At 40.5% G+C, this 22,798-nt stretch overlaps 1 protein-coding gene, 1 long non-coding RNA gene and 1 gene segment (V, D, J or C); 2 read left to right on the forward strand and 1 right to left on the reverse strand.

Moving 5' to 3' along the window:
• Nucleotides 1-22,798, reverse strand: part of Tedc1 (tubulin epsilon and delta complex 1) — a 520,546-nt gene that overhangs the window by 141,843 nt on the left and 355,905 nt on the right. The window lies entirely within an intron of this gene.
• The window catches only part of LOC142835324 (Ig mu chain C region-like), a 248,437-nt gene that overhangs the window by 128,653 nt on the left and 96,986 nt on the right, over nt 1-22,798 (forward strand).
• LOC142835330 (uncharacterized) lies at nt 3,796-4,308 on the forward strand. The gene is made up of 2 exons (XR_012907785.1): nt 3,796-3,905; nt 4,007-4,308. It is a non-coding gene; the product is annotated as an uncharacterized LOC142835330 (long non-coding RNA).

A 22,798-nucleotide genomic window follows, 5' to 3' on the forward strand; every position in this document is an offset into this window, starting at 1 on the left:
CCTGTCAAACCTGTCTCTGACTCCCTAGTCTTGGAATAAAGGCATATGATCCCAGATTCTGGGATCACCTTTGTGTGAGTTCTGCTTCTGTGCTGCACAGATTGTCCAGGGTAGCATTGCACTCACAGAGATCCATCCAATTCTGTCTTCCTAGTGCTGGGATTAAAGGTTTGTGCCACAATTGCCTGGCTTTTATAGCTAACTAGTGAACTTCAGGAAGTTTACTTGTAAAATCACAAACAAAATATCACTACACCTCCAAGAACTATGTTCTCATAAAACCGAAAAATCTGCAAACTTTGAACATAGCCATGTATTGTTCTGCCAGAGGAACAGAGAGAGAATTCCAATGTAAGCTTGGACAGAAACCTCTCTATTCAGACCAGCAGGGAGATGCTGAGGACCAGCAGGAACTCCCAATACCAGTGGTGGTCACTTAAAAAACTAAGAAGTTCAGGAATATGCTGCATTGATACCTGTTTGATGACATAACCTTTGTGTTTTTTTACACTAGGAAATCCTCTAGAGTAGGGTTTACTTGTCATAACCTATTAATCTTGTTTTTTTAATTACATACTAAACATCTGTGTTCCCACACAATCCTCTAAGATGTCTAATTGCTCCTTGTCAAACAAATTGGCAAATTATATCTATCTATCTATCTATCTATCTATCTAGGAGTCTGAAATTGTGACACTTTGTGAGAGCTATGTAAGAATAATCTTTCATTCATCCTCTTTACTTTTAAACTTGTGATAGAGAAACCACAACTGCCCTGAACTGATGTTAATTTCCAAAGTTACCTTAGCAAATGAAACATCCACACTTTCCTACTTTTAAACTAATAGGATATTATAAAAAGTGTACAGTTTTTATAATTGCTGCAGGATTCTATTTTTGAACATTATCATTTCGGTAAAAAATTATCTTGCTCTTCAAAATCCAAGCTAATGATTCCTCTATAGGCATATTGTGCGACTCAGACCACAAATTCTCAACCACAAATATGCACATCCCAGCAGACAAGAGCTCCAGTTCCTGGTTCATCTTTCTTCAGCCCTTCCCATAGACAACTGAGTTCTGTGATTTTCACAGTTTGTGCTTTTGTTGCTCTCAAAATTACTCCTCTGCACTCTCGGTTGTTGTCGACATGAAGAGTGGGTGTCTCATGTGTGAGCTAGTGAAGTGTCTTCAGAGAAGCCATGTTGTCTGTGGGCTCCATGTTAATGGATCATAGACTTGGGGCAGGTTTAAAAAGGAACAGAGAATCTTTTCACCTGAGGCTGAGGCTTCTCCTGAAATTCAGGCAGTGACACCAATAGTGTGTGATGAAGCTTTGGAGACCACATTGACTACATTCTTAGAATCCTGACAGCAGAACACATAACCGTGAATTGAACAACTCCACACTATGTTGAACTCAAAGGTTCCACTGTCATATTTTCCAGGGTCAGTGTATGAATCAGCTCACATGGCTGCTCCTAAAATGGATGAATAGGATAAAATTTTAATGAGTGTGTTCGACCTAAAATATACCAGAACCCATACCTTTATTCTAATCCCAAGGATTTTACTTTAGACCAAGTATATCAAGAACTTTTTATTGAGAGCCTACCTATATGAATTATAAAACTTCACATATTTACATTAAAGTAAATAAATTATTGAACAAATAGGCACAGCAAAGTTTTCCCTAGGAGTAGAAAAGAAGTAGCAATTGTTTATACAGATGACATTGAAATTTACTTCTCTTCAGTATGTCATCTGATTAGTTCTAGATAATTTTAAAGAAAGGGGAATACCTAGATGACACATATGTATAATCTAACACCAGAATAATTTTCTCCTTAATTCTGATTAATGATGGAATATTATCAGCTTAGAGTCAAGTAACAGCTAACAAAGTGTGAAAAGATATTTTACAAATCATGTATAGATTTACCTGAAAATTGATTTTTTAGAAGTTAAGTACCCCACCAGTTCTTAGTTGCATGGGAAGAAGGTCCCAGATAAATTTGCCTACCAACTTAATCATTTGCTTAATCAATATCCCTTAATCATTTGCTTTCAGAATTTTTGTTTTAAGCCTCAGCTATACAGCTTTTTATTACTAATTTTCTTTATTCTTTTTGTTTAATTCCTCCCATGTCTTCCAAACATGGCACTCTACCAACCTCATACTTATTTAAGAACAGTTATTGCTGCCCATATGAGCATGTATGTGAACCCATGCACTGAAATATAGGAAACATACCAGTGACCATACCCTCAAAAATGTGTGACTCAATACCTTGTCCAGAAAAATGCATTTCCAACTGCTCCTCAATAAGAAGTAGGGACAAGGAATTATCAGCCCTATCTGTACCAGGGTTTTGGCTAGCTTGGCCCTAGTTAGGATTATACAAACAACAGCAGCCATTATGAGTCCATGACTGTGATATCCATGACATGTCCAGAAGACAGCATTTCATAGAACCCTTCCTTGTGCTCCACTCCTTACATTCTTCCCACCTCCCCTTCATCAGTGTTCTCTGAGCCTTGGTGGAATTTGAATGGTACTGGGAATCTTATATCACACAACATATTGAAGATTGGGAAAGACAGTTTCTGCCTTATAGAGAATACAGATTGTGTGTCTGATACTCTGTTTATGTGGTGTTCTGGCTTTTGTTTTATAGACTTGGAACTAGAAAGAAAGTAAAGACAGGATAAGCATCTTAAAAATAGGGTAAGAGGGAAAAAGCACAGGGAAATACAGGGGTTTTGAAAAGAAAAATTGGGTGTAATGAGAGTAAGCAGCTCAGTGGGTAGAAAGCATGAGAATTTGGGAAAATAAAAACAAGGTCTTCTGAAAATACAAAATTGATCACAAAATGTTATGTTTTGTTGTAAAAAACTTACTGGAGCTGGGCAGTGGTGGCACACACCTTTAATCCCAGCATTCAGGAGGCAGAAGCAGGTGGATCTCTGTGAGTTCAAGGCCAGCCTGGTCTACAGGAGCTAGTTTCAGGTCAGGCTTTAAAACTAAAGTGAAATTCTATCTCAAAAAACAAAATAAATAAATAAACTTATTAAACACCCCCATTATGATGAACATACAAATACGAAAAAAAAAACTGACCTAAGACAACATGAAGATAGCCATGTGTTGCCTGTTATTGAGGTGGAAAAGACAGAGTAAGCATAGGGAGAACTTCAGGAAGCCAACAACTAAGTGCTGCAAATACAAATATGTCTCCAAAGCAATAACTGAGAGAAAGATAGATAGTAACAAGGAACATCTCATTTTCAAAATCCCTGGGGCCCTATGGCAGCACCTCTCAGAACTGCATGAAATTCAGAAAAGTCTCAAGTGTTCCTGTCACATAGAAGGAGTTCTTCCTAGAAGCAGGTGACCCTAAGTAAGAATCACCTCAGGAAGAAGCAATGTCCAGCAGAAACAGACAGACAGATCTAATATCTGGAAACACAGCTGTGTAAGGAGCTTTTAAATTTCACATTGATCCTAAAGAGACATGACAGTGTGGAAACATGGAATTTTCTGCGCATATAGTGAAAGGGGAAGAAAAAAACAGTGTGATGAATCACTACCAAGGAAAATATGTACATAGAGCTACGCTAATGTTTCAATACCTATAACTCTCATCAGTGTATACGGTGTCTTATATCTGCTCTGAGTACTGCCTTCTTCCCAGTCCCAACTATAGAGCCTGTTATGGCAGGAAGATATGCAAATAAGGCTTCTTTGTGCCCATAAATACCAGCCCTGTCCTTTCCCTGCAGCTCTGGCAGAGGAGACCAGCCCTGGATTCCCAAGTCCTCCCAGTCAGGGTTCAGCATTGAACACAGGCCACTCATCATGGCCTTTGGGCTCATATTGGTTTGCTTTGTCCTTATTTTAAAAGGTAATTCATAAAGATGAGAGGCTGTGTGTTGTGTGGACACGAGAAAGAGAAAAAAATGTGTTCTATGTCAGTTTTCTAACCAGAATTCTTTGTGTTTACAGGTGTCCAGTGTGAAGTGCAATTGCTGGAGTCTGGGGGAGAGTTAGTGCAACCTGGAAAGTCCCTGAAACTCTCCTGTGCAGCCTCTGGATTCTTTTTCAGTGATTATTACATGAGCTGGGTCCGCCAGGCTCCAGGGAAGGGGCTGGAGTGGGTCGCACGTATTAGTTATGGTGGTACAACCTACCATGCGGACGCTGTGAAGGGCAGGCTCACAATCTCCAGAGACAATGCCAAGAACACTCTGTACCTGGAAATGAGCAGTCTGAAGTCTGAGGACACAGCCGTGTATTACTGTGCAAGAGACACAATGAGTGAATGCTACTGTGAGCTCAGACAAAAACACCCCTGTGGGGAACAAAAAATCAGCAGGGGGCGCTGAGATCACATAGAAATCAGGGTCAAAGAAGAACCTGCTCAGAGAAGCATGGAAGACTGGACTTCTCTGTGTCTACTCTGCCTCTCCATATCACACTTAGGGATTTTCTCAACAGGTATAGTGTGTAGTAATCCTTGAATGTCCAAATGATTATTCTAATTTTTGTTTTTTGTTGTGTTGTGTGTGTGTTTATTTATTATAATGTTTCCCTTTATCTCTCTCTGTCTACCTACTTCTCTCTATCTCAGTCTCTCTCACTGTCTTTCTCTCTCATAATCTTTCTCTCTCACTACTCTATGTGTGTGTGTGTGTTTTATTGAAATATGTGTTTTACTGAAATTTCTCTAAAAATCTGCACACCGTGTTTTGAGACGAATTCTGGGCCTGGATCTCAATGACTGAATAGTCTCATTGTCCACTGAGTCCCAGTGATGGCTCTGTCTCCACATTCCCTATATGGTATACCTGGTTGACTGCCACACCCATTTCTTTCTTTTTTTAGTTGTGGATTCTGAGTTCTGTGTTTAGAATACACTGAAGGATTCTTGTGTGACAAAAACTTGATTTTCACAGCCCCAGTATAGTTGCTTTTAAATTTAGGACGTGCTTTTCATTGAAAAAAATAGAGATCATCACACAGGGCAAAAGTGATACCATGTAGTGACCAGCATCAGTTCCCGAAGAAGCCAAAGAAGATTGTAAACCATAGAAGATGCAGGCAGCTCAGAACCACGTGTGAGTCTAGAGGACCCTGTGCCCCCTGATTATCTCCATGAGTACTACACTACCCAGACAGAAGCTTATGCCCCTAATTTAAAACAATGTATTTTTTAAAAAGTTCTCATCCCATGCTGTGATTTAAACCGATATTCTAGTTCTTGTGTAGTTTATGTGAGACTGATTCAAATGGTAATATTTTTAAATTACATTTCTCATATTGAATAATAAATATGGTGTTTGAAAAATCACTATTGCCTGTTAAAGGTTATAACATGGTTTCTGTCAACCATGAGAACATTTTAATTATTCTTTCCAAGAAAGACTCATTTCTCTCAGATATCTAAGTTCTGAGTCAGGATGATAATAGATAGTTCAGGAAACCCACAGAGGAGAGATGTTGTCCTCATGAGCACGCATTGCTCTGCCCTGCATCCTCTGAAGGGGTTGCTTCACCTTGACCAGTGCATGTGGGAAGAAAAATGCATAAAACTAACATTTCTAACAACCAGAGAAATGGATCTTAAACCCAAAATAATTAGTTGCCTATAAACAATGAAATGAGTGCCATTTACCCACAGAAAGAATAAGACCAAGTGTTATGGGAGTGGAGGAGAAAGGGTGCCTGTGCTGTGGAAATGGGGATGTGGTTCTACTGAGACATTATGAAAACTGTGGGGTCCTTCAGAGAATTATACAAAACGTTGTGACCCAGCAATCTCACTTCTGGATGAGCATACAAAAGAAACAGAGTTGGTTCAGGAAAACAAAAAAAGGATAGAGAAGAGAAAAGAAGAGACATGAGAGTAGGAAAGGAGAGAAGGGTCAAAGGAGTGAGAGAAAGAGGAGCAAGGGCAGTGGGATGAATCAATGTAATCACAGTGCATTATAAATGAGCAAGGTGATTTGTTTTTAAGTAGAATGAATAACAAAGGTGGAAAAAATTTTCAAATAGCATAAGATGTTAAAATGCATATATCCATATGCCCTTGTATGTGTGTCTTTGTGAAGGATTGCCTATGTTTCATGTCTGTTTCATGTCTGAGTGTTTTCTGTGCTTGCTTCAGAGAAGCATACTTTCTCATCATCTATAAATAGTTTACATTGTAGAGGTTACCACAACACCGTCTGCCCACAGAAATCTGCTCTGAGGTCAGGTGAGCAACAAGGCTGGGATTCAAGATTTGACTTCAAGCTCAGGGCCTCCCTTACACTAAGCAAGCCTCTGAAGACATTCCAGTTCCCATTCTTCTTTAATTTCCCAGTGACTCTCAAAGCATCAGAGTCAGCTCAACAGCTTCTGTCTTCATCTTTTAGATGTGTGGCAGACACTGTTACTCATATGTGCAGTCTGCTCTCATTTTTACCTTTTCATTCAGGTGTGTGAGTTGAACATGAGTAGTGAGATTCCAGCACATGCTGTGGTTCAACTACACAGTAGTCTTGGAAAGGTCATGGAGTCCACACTCAGAATAGGAGTCACCAGCTGAAGGTAAAGTTTTCCTCTACTTCTCCTTGTCCTCTTCACTTTGTTTCTTTTGATTTATCCTCCCAACCCCATATTATTATGTTATCGACAATGGAGCATATGTACTGGCAATGTTTATGGTTTACAGACTAGTTCTGGCTTTTCCCTTTGGAAAGGTGTTGACTGACTTACTGAATTTTTCAAATGGTAGCCAAACTTCCTGGCGTTTCTATTGCTTTATATCTGCAGCACAGCATCTGCATCTGATCCTATCTCTGCCTCAGCCACTGCCTGCACCTCTGCAGCCACCACTGCTACTGCTGCGCTGCTGTTGCCATGGCTCAGTGGAGCTTTTGCCTCCCATAGCCATTGACTCAGTATGGAGTCATGTGCAGAGTTGATGTTGTTTTGACTAATTCTATGTCTTTTTATTTTACCAATAAAGACTCAGGAGCCCTGTGAGATACTCGAGTGAAAAACCTGCAGAGAAAGCAAGAAATCAACCAGGCGACTTTCTGCCAAAAGAATGCTGTCCTCTATACCATAAAAAACTCCTTCAACCTGATGTCCTTCCCTTCTACTTCATCTCCCTCCACACCCCCTCCTCTCTCTCTCCAACTTCCCCTCACTCTCCATAATTACTTTCACTCAATTGGTTTCTTGCTCTGCATATTGACATATGATTGATTTTATTTAAGTAACACAATCTTGGATTTTCAGTGTGGTCAAATATGCCACAACATTACACTCTTTTGTATAAATAAAAAGGAAATATTTTAAATGTACTATAGTCAAACTATTCACAATAATGGAGCTATTTTGCCAAGCATTCTAGAATGTGCATCTTAGTTGTATTTGTCAGTTTTAGTAGTAAGTATTTCAGAGTTCAAAGTTCTGTAAAATGTTTATGTCCGTTTCATATGAATGCAGGGATTTGAATGTCCTGGGTAGTTTGTAGGCAGGAACTGAACTTTTTGTACTGTTTGTCGTCTTAGAGACACTATCACAATCTAGGTGGATTCCTCATTGCAAAGCCCCATCATCTTCTTGGAGAACACAAAGGAACCCCCTGTTTACAAAGAGCCTGGTTGTAGAAGAGGTTGGAGGTGTGTTGTACCACATGAGCAATTTACTCTTTTCTCAGGTACATTTTCTCCTTTTTTGCATTAAGTATATTTTTATTGTGCTATACATTTTTCTCTGCTTTCCTCCCTTCCTCTCCACTACTCAGTGGTAAAAAACAATGACATCTTGAATTTTGCATGCTAAAGGATGGAAATAGAAAACACTATCCTGAGTGAGGTAACCCAGACCCAAAAAGATGAATATGGTATGTGCTCACTCATAAGGGGATTCTCGCCATAAATAAAGGACATTGAGCCTATAATTTGTGATCCTCGAGAAGCTAAATAAGAAGGTGAACCCAAAGAATAACATATAGTTATCCTCCTGGATATTGGAAGTAGACAAGATTGCCAGGCAAAAATTGGGAGCTTGGGGGTAGGGGTGGGGTGGGGGTCAGGGGTGATGGGAGGAAAAATGTGAGAAGGGGAGGATGGGGAGAGCTTGGGGGAATGGGATAGTTGGGATGGAGGAAGGGTGGATATGGGAGCAGGGAAGTAGATATCTTAATTAAGGGAGCCATTTTAGGGTTGGCAAAAGACTTGAATCTAGAGGGGTCCCCAGGAGTCCAGAGAGATGTCCCCAGCTAGTTCCTAGGGCAGCTGAGGAGAGGGAGCCTGAAATGGCCCTATCCTATAGCCATACTGATGAATATCTTGCATATCACCACAGAACCTTCATCTGTTGATGAATGGAGATAGAGACAGAGACCCTCATTGGAGCACTGCACTTCTCTCCCAGGGTCCAAATGAGGAGCAAAAGGAGGGAGAATATGAGCAAGGACGTCAGGACAGTGGGGGGTGCACCCACCCACTGAGACCGTGGGGCTGATCTAATGGGAGCTCACCAAGGCCAGATGGACTGGGACTGATGGAGCATGTGATCAAACTGGACTCTCTGAACGTGGTGGACAATGAGGGCTGACTGAGAAGCCAAGGACAATGGCACTGAGTTTTGATCCTACTGCATGTACTGGCTTTGTGAGAGCCTAGTCTGTTTGAATGCTCACCTTCCTAGACCTGGATGGAGGTGGGAGGACCTTGGACTCCCCACAGGGCAGGGAACCTTGACTGCTCTTTGGACAGGAGAGGGAGGGGGAGGGGAGTGGAGGGAAAAGGAGGGAAGGAAGGGAGGAGGTGGAAAATTTTAATTTAAAAAAAAAGATAAATTAGATACAAAACTTTAGACTTGCAAAGACAGGACAGAGGGTAAAATATTTTCCTTAATTTGCTAAATGTAAATAGACTAAATATTATAACTATAATTTTTGTTTGGTAACTGTTTTGTTGTAAATATTAATATATTGAAGTTACAAACTTCCTTTATACCTAAACAGTAAAGAGGAGATGATGTGGGATTTTTTTGTATAAATAAGTTGCTTTGGCTTATGGCAGGGCAGATTATAGCCAGGCTGGAAGGAATTTTGCTGTGGGAGCTCCTTTGGCCAATAGCCTTTAAGATACTAGCCCACTTGGACATGATCTCTTATACTATAAACACAGCTGTAAAGAGTGCACTTGCTCTCTTGTTTCCAGCTCTCTCTTCTGCCTCTTAGACTCTGTTCCTGCTCCTCATGCAGGCTGAGGGCTGTTGTCTAGGATGTTATCTGTGAGTCTCCCCTAAATAAATAACCTTTTATTATACATAATTCTGAACTAGTTTGGGATTATTTTGTAACTTCCATAATCATCTAGCACCCAAATGTGGGGACCAGTCCACAATTTTGGAATCAGTCCACCAGCTTTTTACTCTGTCCTCTTTATAGAGTAGATAGAGGATTCATCACCAGAGTTTCATGTCAAAAAATGCTATGAAATATATATTGAACTAAATAAAGAGTCAAAGAGTCTATGATCCTTGCATGCAAATATGTAAATTATTAACTACATTGTGATATTTTCCTTCCTATTTGGTGTTTTTTATACGCCAATGTTGTGGATCTAAGGATAAATACGTATGTGTGATGAAGAAGGAGACTCCTGGTGTGGCCATACTCTGAGGTCATGTCCTCCCCAAGGTACACCATAGGATCCTACATTGTCTGAAAATGTAGTGTTAGGCAACATTGTAAGGATAAACTTAAAATAAGACACGGCATGGGAAAATTTCACCCTGATATTTCCCAAGGGAGCAATTTGAAATGACAAAACTGTGAAAAGGCCTGTGGCCTCCCTAAACATCTAGAAAAGAATTACAGAAAATGGTGTTCCAATGACTCAGATTATCTTCTGATGAAAAATTATATCATGGTGCTTTCAATAATTGTACACATGATTGTATGAGAACTAGGCTTCATTGCTGAACTGGAAACATGTAACTGTCTTATCTAGGAGCCATAATGATATAAATGAGCCTTGGGATATTTGAGTCCTGAATTTTTTCAGGACACAACCACATTAAGGGTAGGTTTTCTTTTTTAATTTATTTTATATTTTAAAAAAAGAAAACAATCTTTTTCATACTAATCCAATTCCCACTCTCCCCTAATCCTATTCCCTCCACATACCCCCCATGCCACACCCACCCACTCCTCAGAAATGGTAAGGTACATTGCTTTGGGGAAGGTCCAAGACCCTCCCTAACATATAGAGGCTGGTCAATGTATCCATTCAAAGAGAATGGGTTCCCAAAAAGCCAAGAAATATGGATAAATCATGGTGACACTTTCAGTGGCCCTGCAGTCTGTTCCAGTCTTACCACTGTCACTCACATTCAGAGGGTCTTCTTTGGACCTATTCTATTTTCTTCCCTATCCAACTGGAGTTAGTTACCTCCCGTAGCTCAGGTTAACTGTTTCAGTGGGTGTCCCCATCATGGTCTTATCTCTTTGCTCATATTTTTACTCTTCCCACTTCTCAATTGGACTTTGGGAGCTCAGGCCAGTGTTCCACTGTATGTTTCTGCTTGTTTTCATCAGTTGTTGGATGAAGGTTCTATGTTGACATTTAAGATACTCATCAATCTGACTACAGGACAAGGCAATGTTGGGCACCTTTCTTCTCTCTTGCTTAGTGTCTTGGCTGGGGTCATCCTTGTGAAGTTCTGAGAATTTCTCTATTTCCAATTTCTTGCTAGTCCTATAATTGTTCCCTCAATCAAAATATCTCTTTCCTTGATCTTATCTCTGACATTCCTCCATCTTGGCTAACCCTTTCTCTCAAGTTCTCCTCCCTCTCCCCTTCTCCACTTCTTACCTTCTTCTTCCCTCTCTTCTCCACCCCATCCCATGCCCCCAATTTTATCAGGCAATCTTGTGTATTTACCCTTTTCAGGTGGATCTATGTATGTTTTTCTTACAGTTCACTTTGTTACTTAGTTTCTCTAGGATCGTGAACTATAGGCTTATTATCCTTTGCTTTACAGCTATTATCCACTTCAAATTAGCTCAGGAGACAGCAGTACCACTCTTGGGCATAAACCTTAAAGATGCTTAATTATACTACAAGAACATTTGTTCAACTATGTTCATAGCAGCATTATGTGTAAGAACCATATCCTGGAAATAACCTAGATGCCCCTCAACCCAAGAATGCAGAAAATTTACACTATGGAGTACTACTCAGTGGTTAAAAACAAACAAACAATGAAGTATTGAAATTTGCATGCAAATGGATGGAACTAGAAAAAACACCCTGAGTGAGGTTATCCAGATCCAGAAAGATGAACATGGTATGTACTCACTCATAAGTGTATAGAGGGTAGGTTTTCTTGAATTATTAGGTCATCGCTACAGTGACCACTATCTTTGCTGAGTAAAGCCTCCCTTTTGAGCTTATGTCAAGAAAATATACATATCAGGAAAATGCAAACAGGACCTCATTCTGCTCAGGAAAATCAGCCCAGTCTTGACCTGCAGCTCTGGAAGAGGATCCCAGTCTACGATTTCCAGGTCTGTCCATTCAGTGATAAACACTGAACATAGACCATTCAACATGGAATAGAGTATGAATTATGTTGTTCCTGTTGCTCTCTTACAAGGCAATTTAGGACAAAGAAGAGATGCTGAGTTTGTAATTGGATATGAATGAGAGGTAAGGTAGCCATGTTTAACAGTCAACTGAACAGAACTTTGGTATTTGCAGGTATCCTGTGAGAAGTGCAGATAGTAGAGCCTGGGAGAGAATTGTTGCATCCTGGAGCAACCTTGCAACTTTCCTAGATTCACCTTCAGTGATTACTATGTGCACTGGTTCTTCAGTGCTCCAGGGAAGGGACTAGAGTAGATCTCATACATGTAATAATGGTGTCTCAAAAAGCATACAAATTCTGTCAAAAACCAATTTGCGATATCTCGAGACAATTACATGAACATTCTATACCTCATAATAGATAGTCTGAAAGTTTATGATACAAACGAGTATTACTGTGTCAAAATGCACATTAAGGAGAATAAATATGAACCTAGACACAAACCTCCCTGCAGGGAGTCCTTATGAACAGAAAGGAGCAAGAAGAAAGCTAGCATGTCAAAGTGACACTGAACATGAGCAGAGGGACATGAAGGGCTACAATCCATATGACTGAGCTGTCCTTGTAAATCACACAGAAAATTTCTCTATAACTGTAGTTTCTAGACATATTTGAATTGTTCAAATACAAAAGAGTATTTTCAACTGTGATGTATATATTTAAATTTAGGTGTACTCAAAACCTGTATTTGATTCAAATGAAATGGAGACCATCACACAGGGAAGAACTGATTCTACTGTTTTCAATAGGATAAGATGTGAAATAATTTAGAAATCTAGATGCCCTTCAATGGAAGAATGGATGAAGAAAGTATGGAATATATACATATTAGAGTACTACTCAGCAATAAAAAACAATGACTTCTTGAATTTTGCATGCAAATGGACAGAAATAGAAAACACTATCCTGAGTGAGGTAAGCCAGACCCAAAAAGAGGAACATGGGATGTACTCACTCATAATTGGTTTCTAGCCATAAACAAAGGACATTGAGCCTATAATTCGTGATCCTAGAGAAGCTAAATAAGAAGGTGAACCCAAAGAAAAACATATAGTCATCCTCCTGGATATTAACCTTCATCAGGCGATGAAAGGAGACAGAGACAGAATCCTACATTGGAGCACTGGACTGAAATCCCAAGGTCCAAATCAGGGACAAAAGGAGAGAGAGCACGAGCAAGGAACTCAGGATCGCGAGGGGTGCACCCACACACTGAGACAATGGGGATGTTCTACCAGGAACTCAGCAAGGCCAGATGGGTCTGAAAAAACATGGGACAAAGCCGGACTCGCTGAACATAGAGGACGATGAGGACTGCTGAGAAGTCAAGAACAATGGCACTGGGTTTTGACCCTACTGCACATACTGGCTTTGTGGGAACCTAGGCTGTTTGGATGCTCACCTTACTAGATCTGGGAAGAGGTGGGAGGTCCTTGGACTACCCACAGGGCAGGGAACCCTGACTGCTCTTCAGTCTGATGAGAGAGGGGGAGTTGATTGGGGGAGGGGGAGGGAAATGGGAGGCGGTGGCCGGGAGGCAGAAATCTTTAATAAATAAATAAATAAATTTAAAAACAAAGAAATCTAACAAGTTGGATTCCTTAGACACAGGCCTGGTTTCTCATGTGCGAGCTAGACATGTATCCTTCCGGGAAGCCATGTTTCCTGTGGGCTTCATGTTAACTGAACATAGGCTTGGGGCAGGTTTAAAAAGTAATCGAGAATCTTTTCATGTGAGGCTGAGGAGTCTCCTGAAATTCAGGCATTAACACCAATAGTGTGTGACAAAGCTTTGGAGACCACATTGACTAAATTCTTACAATCCTGACAGCAGAACGCATAACCATGAATTGAATAACTGCAAACAATGTTGAACCCACAGGTTCCACTGTCATATTTCCAGGGTCACTGTGAGGATCAACCTCCATGGCTGCTCCTGAAATGGATGAGCAGAGTAAAATTCTTAATGAGTTTTGATGTGGGACAATGGTCTGTATTCTGTCAATTATATTTTAAATAAATGCTGATTATCCAGTAACCAGGCAGGAAGTATAGGCAGGACTACCAGGCAGGAAGTACAGGCAGGTTAATGAGAACAGGAGAATTTGGGGGAAAAGTCAGAGTCTGCAGTCCTGATGCAGCCATAGAACAAGCAAGATATGACTGCCTTGCCGAAAAAGGTACCAAGCAACATGGCTAACATAGACAACAATAATGGGCCCTTATAAGTTATAAGAGTTAATAAGAATCCTGGGCTAATGTGCGAGAGACAACAGAGGTTGTTATGCCTAAAATATATCAGAACCAACACCTCTATTCTATCCCCAAGGATTTTACCTTTGATGGAGAATATTCAGAACTTTTTTTGGAGTGTCTCCCAATATGAATAAAATAAAAGATTATGTGAATAAAAAATTCACATAATCACATAAAGGTAAATACATTATTGAACAAATAGTCACAAAGTTTTTTCTCTGGAGTAGAAGGAATGTAACAAATGTTTATAGAAACGCCCTTGAAATTCTCTTCTCTTCAATATGTCCTCTGTTTTGGTCTAGATAATTTTAAAGAAAAGGCGACCCTTAGATGACACATATGTATAATCTAACACCAGAATAATTGTTATTGCAGCATGAGTTCTTAAAATTTAGAGATAGAATGAAATGTTTTCCCCTAATTTGATTGACGATGGGATAATGTCACCTTAGAGCAAAGTAGCAACTAAACAAATATGAAAAGAGATTTTTACAAATAATGTATAGAATTATCTACAAATAGATTTTTTTGTTTAGAAATAACTGAGGACCCCACCAGTTCTTAGTTGGATGGGAAGATGGTCCCATATAAAGTTGCCTACCAAGTTATTTGATATTTACCAGTGTTCCTTAATCATTTCCTTTCTGAATTATTTTTTTAAATCTCAGCTATAAAGTTTATACTAATTTTCTTTATTCTTTAGGATCTCTACATGTGATATTTTCCCATCAAGCTCCTCCCACACATTCCAAAAATGGGGCCATAACAACCTTGCACTTTTATAAGCACAGTTAGTGCTGGCCATATCTGCATGGTGTGAACCCAAGCATTGCAACATAGGAAACATACTTGTGACCATACCCTCAAAAATGTGTGACTCAATGCCTTGTCCAGAAGAATATATTTCCAACCACTCTTCGGTAAGAGGTAGGGCCAAGGAATTATCAGCCCTATCTACCAGGTCTTTGGCTGGCTTGGCCCTAGTTAGGATTATACAGACAACAGCAGCCATTATGAGTCCATGGCTGTGATATCCATGTCATGTCCAGAAGACAGCATTTCACAGCACCCCTCCCTGTGCTCCATTCATTACATTCTTCCCTCTTCTTCAGTGTTCTCTGAGCCTTGGAGGAACTTGAATGATACTGGAAATATTTTTTAATTTATTTGATGTTTTAAAAATATACCAATTCTAGTTCCCACTCCCTCCCCTCCTACCTTTCCATCCACATAACCTCTCTATCCACCTCCATCTAATCCTCAGAGAGCGTAAGTCACACTGCCCTGTTTAAGGTCCAAGGCCCTCCCTACTTTATCTAGGCTGAGAAAGGTACACATTCCAAGAGAATAGGATCTCAAAAATCCAGTACATGCAGTAGGAATAAATCCTGGTGCCAGTGCCAGTGATCCAACAGTCTGCCCCAGCCATGCAATTGTCAACCACATTCAGAGGGACTAATTTGGTCCTATGCATGTTACTTCCCAGGCTGTCTGGAGTTGGTGAGCTCCTATTAGCTCAGGTAAGCTGTATCAGTGGGTGAACCCGTCATGGTCTTGACCTCTTTGCTTATATTCTCATTTCTTCCAATCTGCAATTGGAGTTTAGGAGCTCAGTGTAGTGCTCCAATATGAGTTTCAGCCTCTGTTTCCATCAGTTGCTGAAAGATTGTTCTATAGTGATATTTAAGATAATCATCAGTCTGACAAGAGGGCAAGTCAAGATCTGCCCCCCCCCTACTCTATTGCTTATGGTTTTAGGCATTATCATCCTTGTGGATCCCTGGGAATTTCTCAGGAGCCAGATTTCTGCTAGCCCTATAATGCCTCACTCAATCAAGGTATCTCTTTCCTTGCTCTCATATCTGTCCATCCTCCATCTTGACTATCCCATTCACTCAAGTTCTTCTCAAACCTCCTTTTCTCCCCTCTTCTTCCCCTTCTACCCTCCCTTCTTCCTCCACCCTCATGCTCCCAATTTTGTCAGGCGATCTTGTCTGTTTCCAATTTTGAGGTAAGTCTATATATATTTTTCTTTGACTTCACCTTATTACTTAGCTTGAATAGGATCGTGAACTATAGGCTCAATAGCCTTTAGTTATAGATAGTATCTACTTATGAGTGAATATATACTATATTCATAGTTTTGGGTCTGGGTTACCTCACTCGGAATAGTGTTTTCTAATTCAGTCCATTTGCATGCAAATTTACTGAGTAGTACTCTAACGTGTAAAATGTGCCACATTTTCTTTATCGATTCTTTGGTTGAGGGGCAACTAGTTAGTTTCCAGTTTCTAGCTATTAAATAATGCTGCTATGAAAATAGTTGAATAAATGCTTTTGTAGTATGATTGAACCTCTTTTGGGTATATGGCCAAGAGTGGTATTGCTGGATCCTGAGGTAGGTTGATTACCAATTTTTTGAGAAACCACCGTACTGATTTCCAAAGTGGTTATACAAGTTTGCATTCCCACTAGCAATAGATGAGTGTGCCCCTACTCCATATCCTCTCCAGCACAAACTATCATTAGTGTTTTTTATCTCAGCCATTCTTTCAAGTGTAATATGGTATATTAGAGTTCTTTTGATTTGCATTTCCCTGATGACTAGTGATGTTCAACATTCCTTAAGTATCTTTTGGCCATTTGAGATTCTTCTGTAGAGAATTCTCTGTTGAGTTCAGTACCTCATTTTTAATTGGGTTATTTAGAATTTTCATGTCTAATTTCTTGAGTTCTTTATATATTTTGTATACCAGTGCTTTGTCTGTTGTGGTATTGGTGACGATCATTTCCCAATTTTTGTCTTATTGACTGTGTTCTTTGCTTTACAGAAGCTTCTCAGTTTCAGGGGGTCCCATTTAAGTATTGTTGCTCTCAATATCTGTGCTACGATACTAGAAATCTTACATCATACAACATACGGAAGGTTGGGAAGGACAGTTTCTGCTTTATAGAGAATCGAGATTGTGTGTTTGAGACTCTGTATGTGGTGCTTTGTCTTCTGTTTTGTAGGCTTAGACCTAGAATGGAAGTAAAGACAGGAAAATTCATCTGATGTGAAGGACAAGAGGAAAAAAAGCACAGAGGAGTACAGAGTTTTTGAAAGGAAAAGTTGGGTGTATTGACAGAAAGGGGCTGAGAGGGTAGAAACCATGAAAATTTGGTAAAATAAAAACAAAGTCTCTTGAAAATACAAAATTGATGCCAAAATTTTGTGTTTTGGTATAAAAATTTATTCAATGTCCACAGTATGCTGACTATATAAATATGCAGAAATAAAAACTGGCCTAAGACAGCATGAAGACAGACCTATGTTTCCTGGTATTGAGGTGGGAAAATGAAAGGCAGAATGGGGAGTAATAATTGATCATAAGGAGAACTTCAGAATGGAAACAATTGAGTGCTGCAAATATAAATATGTCCCCAAAGCAATCACTGAGAGGAAGACAGACAGCAACAAGAAACATTTCATTTTCAAACTTTCTGGGGCTATAGGACAGCATCACCCAGAAGCGAGTAAAATTCAGAAAAGTCCCAAGTGTTGCTGTCATAGGGAAGGAGTTCTGCTGAGAAGCAAGAGTGACCCTAGCCAAGACACTCCCTAATAAAGAAGCCATTTCCAACACAGACTAAAGGACAGATTGATGGAGGAAGGTCATTGGCTAATAAAGGAACTGCCTTGGCCCTGTGGGTGGAGTAAACAGAACAGAATGCCGGGAGGAAGAGGAAGTGAGCTCAGACTCCACAGCTCTTCTCTCCAGAGCAGATGCCTCAGAAAGAGACACCATGCCCCACTCCCAGGCAGACACACGTGATGAAGCTCTGACCTAGAATCTTCCCAGTAAGACCGGTGCTCACAGATTATTAGAGATGGGTTGATTGGGATATCAGAATTAGCCAGTAAGGGCTAGAGCTAAGGGCCAAGCAGTGATTAAAAGAATACAGTGTCTGTGTAATTATTTTGGGGCATAAGCTAGACGGGCAGGTGGCTGGAGTGTTGGGGACGCAGCCCCGCCGCCGCTCCTATTATTACAACAGATAGAGATAATATCTAGAAACACAGCTGTGTGTGCAGCTTTTAAATTTCACATTGACTCTAAAGAGACATGACAGTTTGGAAACACAACATTCCTTGTGCATATGGTGAAAAGGGAACTAAATAGTGTGGAGATTCCCTAACAAGAAAAATGTGTACACAGAACTACGTTACTGCTTCAATTTCTATTACTGTCACCAGTGTATATGATGTCTTATATCTGCTCTGAGTACTGTTTTCTGCCCAGGTCCAACTACAGAGCCTGATATTGCAGGAAGATATGCAAAAAAGGCTTCTTTGTGCCCATAAATACCAGCCCTGCCCTGATCCTGCAGCTCTGGCAGAGGAGACCAGCCCTGGATTCCCAAATCCTCCCAGTCAGGGTTCAGCACTGAACACAGGTCAGTCATCATGGACTTAAGCCTCATACTGGTTTTCTTTGTCCTTATTTTAAAAGGTAATTCACAAAGATGAGATTCTGTGTATTATGTGTATATGAGAAAGAGGAAAAAATGTCTTCTATGTCAGTTTTCTAACCAGAATTCTTTGTGTTTACAGGTGTCCAGTGTGAGGTGCAGTTGTTGTAGTCTGGAGGAGGCTTAGTGCAGCCTGGAAAGTCCCTGAAACTCCCCTGTGCAGCCTCTGGATTCACCTTCAGTAGTTATTCAATGGGCTGGGTCCGCCAGGATCCTAGGAAGGGGCTGGAGTGGGTCGCATCCATTAGTGGTAGTGGTGGTAGCACCTACTATACCGACGCTGTGAAGGGCCGGTTCACAATCTCCAGGGACAACGCCAAGAACACTCTGTATCTGGAAATGAGCAGTCTGAGGACTGAGGACACAGCCATGTATTACTGTGCAAGAGACACAGTAAGTGAATGCTACTGTTAGCTCAGACAAAAACAGGGCTGTGGGGAACACAGGACCAGCAGGGGGCGCTGAGAGCACTTAGAAATCTGGGTCACACAAGAGCCTTCTCAAAGAAACAAGGAAGACTGGATTCTCTGTGTCTGTTCTGCCTCTCCATATCACATTTAAGAATTTACTCTACAAATATAGAGTGTAGTAATCTTTGAATGTCTAAATGGTTAATCGAATCTGTGTCCTGTTGTGGTGTGTGTGATTATTTACTACAGTGTTTCTCCCTGCTTCCCTTTATCTCTCTGCCTACCTATCTCTGTCTCGGTCTCTCTCACTCTCCTTCTTTCTCACTCTCTTTCTCTCTCATCGTGTGTGTGTGTGTGTGTGTGTGTGTGTGTGTGTGTGTGTGTGTGTGTGTGTGTGTGTGTGCTGACATATGATGCATTTCTTTAACAGTCTGCACCACTAGTTTTGAGTCAAATTGTATCACGGGGCCTTGAGCTCAAGGACTGAACAGTCTGGTTGTCCAGTGAGTCCCAGTCACTGTTCTGTCTCCATTTTCCCTGTATGGTATACCTGGTTGTCTGTCACACCCGTTGATTTTTTTTCTTCTTTTATTTCTTTCATTCTTTTTTTTTCTTTTTCTGTAATGAATTCTTCTTAGTTCTGTGTTTAAAACCCACTGAATGATTCTTTTGGGGCAAAAACTTGATTTTCACAGCCCTGTTATAGTTGCTTTTTAAATTTAGGGTGTGCTTTTACCTAAACAAAGTGCGGTTCATCTCAAAGAATAAAAGTGATCCTGTGTAGAGTCCAATATCATTCCCTGAAGATGACAAAGAAGATTGAAAATGCTAGAAGATGCAGGCAGCTCAGAACCACATGAGTCTAGAGGACCCTGTGCCACCTGTTTGTCTCCATGAATACGACACTACACCCACAGAAGCATATACGGCTAATTTAAAACTTCGTGTTTTTTAAAACATTCACATTCAATGCTGTGATTTAGCTCAAAGGTCTAGTTCTTGTGTTGTTTATATGAGGCCTTGATTCAAACGGTAATATTACAAAATTATATTTATCATATTTAATAATAAATACTGTGTTGGAAAACATCACTACTCCCTGTTGAAGATTATAATATGATTTTTGCCAACAAAGAGAACAGCTTATTTTTCAAGAAAAGCTTATTTCTCTCATTTCTCTAAGTTCTGAATCAGGATGTATACAGATGGCTCAGGGAACCCACAGTGGAGAGATGATGTACTCATGAGCACACAGTGTTCTGCTCTCCTTCCCCTTACTGGGATGCTTTACCTTGACTAGTGCATGTGAACAGAAGAGGTAGCATAAGGCTAACATTTCTAATAACAACAGAAATGGATCTTAAACCCAAAAGAATTAGTTGCACGTAACCAATGATATGAGTGCCATTTATCCAAGGGGAAAAAAATGAAACCGAGTGTTATGGTAGTGGAGGAAAAGGGATGCCTGTGCTGTGGAAATGGGAATATGGTTCTATTAAGACATTATGAAAACTGTGGGGTTCCTCAGTGAATTACACAAGAATATGTGACCCTGCAATAACATTCTGGATGAGCAGAAAAAGAAGTAGATTTGGTGCAGGAAAGAAGAGAGAAGAGAAAAGAAAAGACTTGAGTGTAGGAGAGACCAGAATGGTCAAAGGACTGAGAGAAAGAGGAGAGAGGGTAGTGGGATGCATCGATATAATCACAGCACATTATAACTGGATGTGGACATTTGTTTTTAAGTAGAATGAATGACATACATGGAAAATGAATATTAACAGGTTGTTAATATACAAATACCCATCTGCTCCTGTATGTGTGTTTTTGTAAAGGATTGCCTCTGTTGTTTTATGTCGCTGTGTGTATATATGTCTGGGTGCTTGCTTCAGAGATGCATACATTCTCATCATCTATAAATAGTTTACATTGTGGAGGTTACCACAGCAACGTCTCACCACAGACACCTGCTCTGAAGTCAGGTAAGAATGAGACTGGGATTCAGTGTTTGACTTCAGGCTTACGACATCCCTTACCATGAACAAAGTTCTGAAGACATTCCAGTTCCCATTCTTTTTTAAGATCTCAGTGATTCCCAAAGTACCAGAGGCAGAGAACACAGCTCAGCAGGACCTGTCTTCCTCTTTTAGATGTGTGGCAGACAATTTAACTCATATGTGCAGTCTGCTCTCATTTTTACCTTTTCATTCAGGTGTGTGAGTTGAACATGAGTAGTGAGATTCCAGCACATGCTGTGGTTCAACTACACAGTAGTCTTGAAAAGGTCATAGAGTCCAGACTCAAAATAGGAGTCACCAGCTGAGAGAGAAGTTTTCCTCTACTTCTCTTTGTCCTCTTCACTTTGTTTTCTTTGTTCCTTTTGATTTGTACTCCCAACCCCATATTACTATGTTATCCACAATGGAGCTAATGTACTGACAATATTTATGCTTTACAAACTAGTTCTCCTGGCTTTTCCCTTTGGAAAGGTGATGACTGAATTACTGAATTTTTCAAATGTTAGCCAAACTTCCTGGCGTTTCTATTGCTTTATATCTGCAGCACAGCATCTGCATCTGATCCTATCTCTTCCTCAGCCACTGCCTGCACCTCTGGTGAAGATGAGATCTTCACCAACCCTGAAACAGAAAAAGATCTGATCTCCAAAATATATAGAGAACTCAAGAAACTAGACTTTAAAATGCTAATTAACCTAATTAAAAAAATGGGACACTGAACTGAACAGAGAATTCTCAACAGAAGAAGTTCAAATGGCCAAAAGACACTTAAGGTCATGCTCAACCTCCTTAGCAATCAGGGAAATGCAAATCAAAACAACTTTGAGATATCATCTTACACCTGTCAGAATGGCTAAAATCAAAAACTCCAATGATAGCCTTTGCTGGAGAGGCTGTGGAGGAAGGGGTACCCTCATCCATTGCTGGTGCGAATGCAATCTTGTGGAACCACTGTGGAAATCAGTGTTTCAGTTTCTCAGGAAATCCGGGATCAACCTACCCCTGGACCCAGCAATACCACTCTTGGGAATATACCCAAGAGTTGCCCTATCATATGACAAAAACATTTGTTCATCCATGTTCATAGCAGTATTATTTGTAATAGCCAGAACCTGGAAACAACCTAGATGCCCTTCAATGGAAGAATGGATGAAGAAAGTGTGGAATATATACACATTAGAGTACAACGCTGCGGTAAAAACAATGACTTCTCGAATTTTGCATGCAAATGGATGGAAATAGAAAACACTATCCTGAGTGAGGTATCCCAGACCCAAAAAGATGAACATAGGATGTACTCACTCATAATTGGTTTCTAGCCATAAATGAAGGTCACAGAGACTACAATTGGTGAACCTAAAGAAGCTAAAAAGGAAGGTGAAACCAAGGAAAAACATATAGTTATCCCCTGGCTATGGGAAGTAGACAAAATTGCCAGGGAGAAAATTGGGATCTTGGGGGTGGAGTGGGATGAGGGTAAGGGGAGATGGGGAGAGAAAAGTGAGAAGGTGGGGGGGAACTTGGGGAAACAGGAGGAATTGGATAAAGGAAGGTTGGATAGGGGAGCACGGAAGCACAATTCTTAGTTAAGGGAGCCACCTTAGTGTTGGCAAGAGTCTCAAACCTAGAGTAGCTCCCAGGAGCCCATGGTAATGTCCCCAGATAGTCCCTTGGGCAGCTGAGGATAGGGAACCTGAAATGACCCTATCCTATAGCAATACTGACGAATATCTTGCATATCACCACAGAACCTTCATCTGGTGATGGATGGAGATAGAGACAGAGACCCACACTGGAGCACTGGACTGAGCTCCCAAGGTCCCAATGAGGTTCGGAAGGAGGGGAAGATGAGCAAGGAAGTCAGGACCACGAGGGGTGCACCCACCCACTGAGACAATGGGGCTGATCTATTGGGAGCTCACCAAGGACAGCTGGACTGTGAC

The sequence above is a fragment of the Microtus pennsylvanicus genome, chromosome 14 (genome assembly GCF_037038515.1).
Source record: "Microtus pennsylvanicus isolate mMicPen1 chromosome 14, mMicPen1.hap1, whole genome shotgun sequence".
In the NCBI taxonomy this organism is placed as follows: domain Eukaryota; kingdom Metazoa; phylum Chordata; class Mammalia; order Rodentia; family Cricetidae; genus Microtus; species Microtus pennsylvanicus.